This window comes from Tupaia chinensis, unplaced genomic scaffold (genome assembly GCF_000334495.1).
Source record: "Tupaia chinensis unplaced genomic scaffold, TupChi_1.0 Scaffold148257_1, whole genome shotgun sequence".
NCBI lineage: Eukaryota > Metazoa > Chordata > Mammalia > Scandentia > Tupaiidae > Tupaia > Tupaia belangeri.
Genome location: NW_006208108.1, coordinates 115,152 through 117,882, shown reverse-complemented (window position 1 = coordinate 117,882; position 2,731 = coordinate 115,152). Strand labels below are relative to the sequence as shown.

The 2,731-nt window shown below is 38.5% G+C and overlaps 1 pseudogene; it reads left to right on the top strand.

Annotated features, from left to right (window-relative positions):
* Positions 1-535: 535 nt before the first annotated feature.
* Positions 536-1,140, top strand: LOC102486759 (CDGSH iron-sulfur domain-containing protein 2 pseudogene; annotated as a pseudogene).
* The last annotated feature ends 1,591 nt before the right edge of the window (positions 1,141-2,731 follow it).

Genomic DNA, 2,731 nt, shown 5'->3' with positions numbered 1-2,731 from the left:
AAGCACATGGCACACAATGCACACCATGTAATCTCTTCTTTGTTCCTGGACTGAGCTAAACTAAGCTACTAAATTTAGGTATACCTATTCTCTAGAAACAGGAAGAACTTTGGGTCACCCAGGATCAGTGACAACAGTGTAATGTGCTGGTGAGCAACAGGGAGGTAGAGCAGAAAAGAAATTGCCAATTGCCTACTCCTGCATTCCTATGAACACTCGGAGATACCTTGAATAATTTAGGAAGGAACATATAGATTATCAAATGACTAGAAATCATTGCAGAGGCACAAGAAATAAAAGCAACCAACAAAATGTTTCTCCCTCAAGAGAAAACATCAATTCTTCATCACTCACAGACAATACAATGTAACTTGTGAAAACACGTTAGACAAACAATTCAGAATATTTACACTGACCAAACAAAATGAGGTGCAAGAGAAAAGAGACAATGAGCTCTAGGAGATGAGGAAGTCCTCTTACAATATGAAAGTAGAAATAAAAAACCATAGAAAAGAATTAAACAGAATTGTTAAAGATGAGTCTGGCAAGTCACCACTCTCAGGGCCACAGCCCTACCCATGCAGGGCCATGGGGCTTGCCAGCTGTTTCCACTCCCCACCCAGGTGCTGCAACTCTGCATGAGTGCAGTGGTTGGGAAGCCAGCAGATGCTGCAACCAGGATGGTGCTGGAAGCATGGCCCACATCGTGAAGGTGCAGCTCCCCACCTATCTGAAGTGGCTCCCAGTCCCCAAGAGCATTACTGGGGTCACCCGGCTCACAGTTTTAGAATGGCTTTGGTTATTGCCTTTCCTGGGTGTACTTGCACTATTTGGCTATTTTACAGTTTTTCAAAGACTCCTGAAAACAAACAAACAAACAAACAAACAAAGCACAAGGACAGCTTGATTAATCTTAAAATACAAAAGGAAAACCCCAAAGGGTTGAATAAAATAAACATTGAAGATTAGTGTCTCACCAAAGCAGCTTATTGTAGGTGTTAGCACTCTAAGAAATTTCCTGTCTGTGTTGGTTCACATAATAAACACAATGAACTGACAGGAGATAATGTAGGTCCACTGATTCTGAAAAAGAAATATAATAACAATGAAGTAGTATTAAGTTCACTTGTGTGTTTATAAGAATATTTTCTCATTTTTTTGTGTATAGAAGATCTTTGAATTGGTAATCTTAATTATTACTGGTTGAATACTTTTTTCTGCCAATTTATTGTCTTACTATATTACTGTTTATATGTGATACTTTGTATATTCAAACAGCCATATATATAAAATTAAATTAGTGGCTTCAAAGAATTAATATAAAATCAACACTTCTGACTTTTTTGGAAAGGTTTTAATTATTTATTTATTTATTGCTAAAGGGAGTGTGCACTCGCCAGAAAGACAGAAAATGATAAATCACCCTCCCCCCCAGAGGGCATGGCCACACTGCAATTCCTTCTCCTACATTCTCCTCTAGAGATCCTGGTCACATGCACACATGCCCAGTGTGAGTTTAAGCCACTGGGTCCAAGACTCGAACTGCAGTTGACTGCATGAGAGTCCAGCAACATAGCCATTATGCCAACTGCAGGTCCCCTGATTTTAATAAATTAAGAAAATCTAAAAAAAAAAAAAAAAAAAAAAACCGGAATTGTTGGAGATGAAGAATATAATACAGGAAATTAAAGCATCCCTTGAAAGTATTAAAAGTAGATTAGATCAGGTGGGATATCAAATTTCAAATGTAGAAGACAAAATCCTCTGACCAGAAATAAATTATGAAAAAGACTGAGAAAACAACCCAGAAAAGTGAGAATAATATACAAGAACTACTACATACCATCAAGTGCCCAAACATTCAGATAATTGGTATCCTAGAAAAGAAACAAAATAATAAGGGCATTAATAATGTATTCCAAGAAATCCTAGAAGAAAACTTTCCAGTCTTAGAGAGGCATTCAACTATCCAGACCCAAGAAATACATAGGATCCCAAATAGAATCAATCCTAGAAGATCCTCTACCATGACACATCATAGCCAGATTGCCAAAACCACAGACAAAGACAAGATACTAAAATTGGCAAGAAGGAAACATTGAGTTACTTACAAAGCTTATCCCATCAGACTAACATCAAACCTCTTGTCAGAAATAATGTAGGGAAGGAAAGAATGGAAAAATATAGTCAAATAAGTGAAAAACAATTTTAACAAAAAATACTATACCCTGCAAAATTATCTTTCAGATGGGAAAAAAAAATGATAAGAAAAAAATTCTCAGGTAAAAAAAAACTGAAAGAATTTACCAACCCCAGGCCAGCTCTTCAAGAGGTTCTGAAGGGAGTGCTATACCAGGAAAACGAAAAAGTCAGAGAGACAGCTATAAGAGAACAAAAAACAACCAAGAAAATGGTTCACTTAATGATAGGAACAGTTCCAGAAAAAGTGAGAATAACATTGAACATTAATAGATTAAATACTGCAATCAAGAGATGCAGATTGAGGGACCAGCAGTTAGTGTAATGGCTATGTCACTGGACTCCCACGTAGTCGACCGCGGTTCAAGTCCTGGACCCGGCAGCTTAAACTCACGCCGGGCGTGTGCACGTGCGTGCCCAAGATCCCGGGAGGAGACTGGAGGAGAAGGGATTGCAGCGTGGCCATCCCCCCAGGGGTTGATTTCTCACTTTCTATCTCTCTGTCTCTCTCTGTCTGTCTGGCAAGCGCACA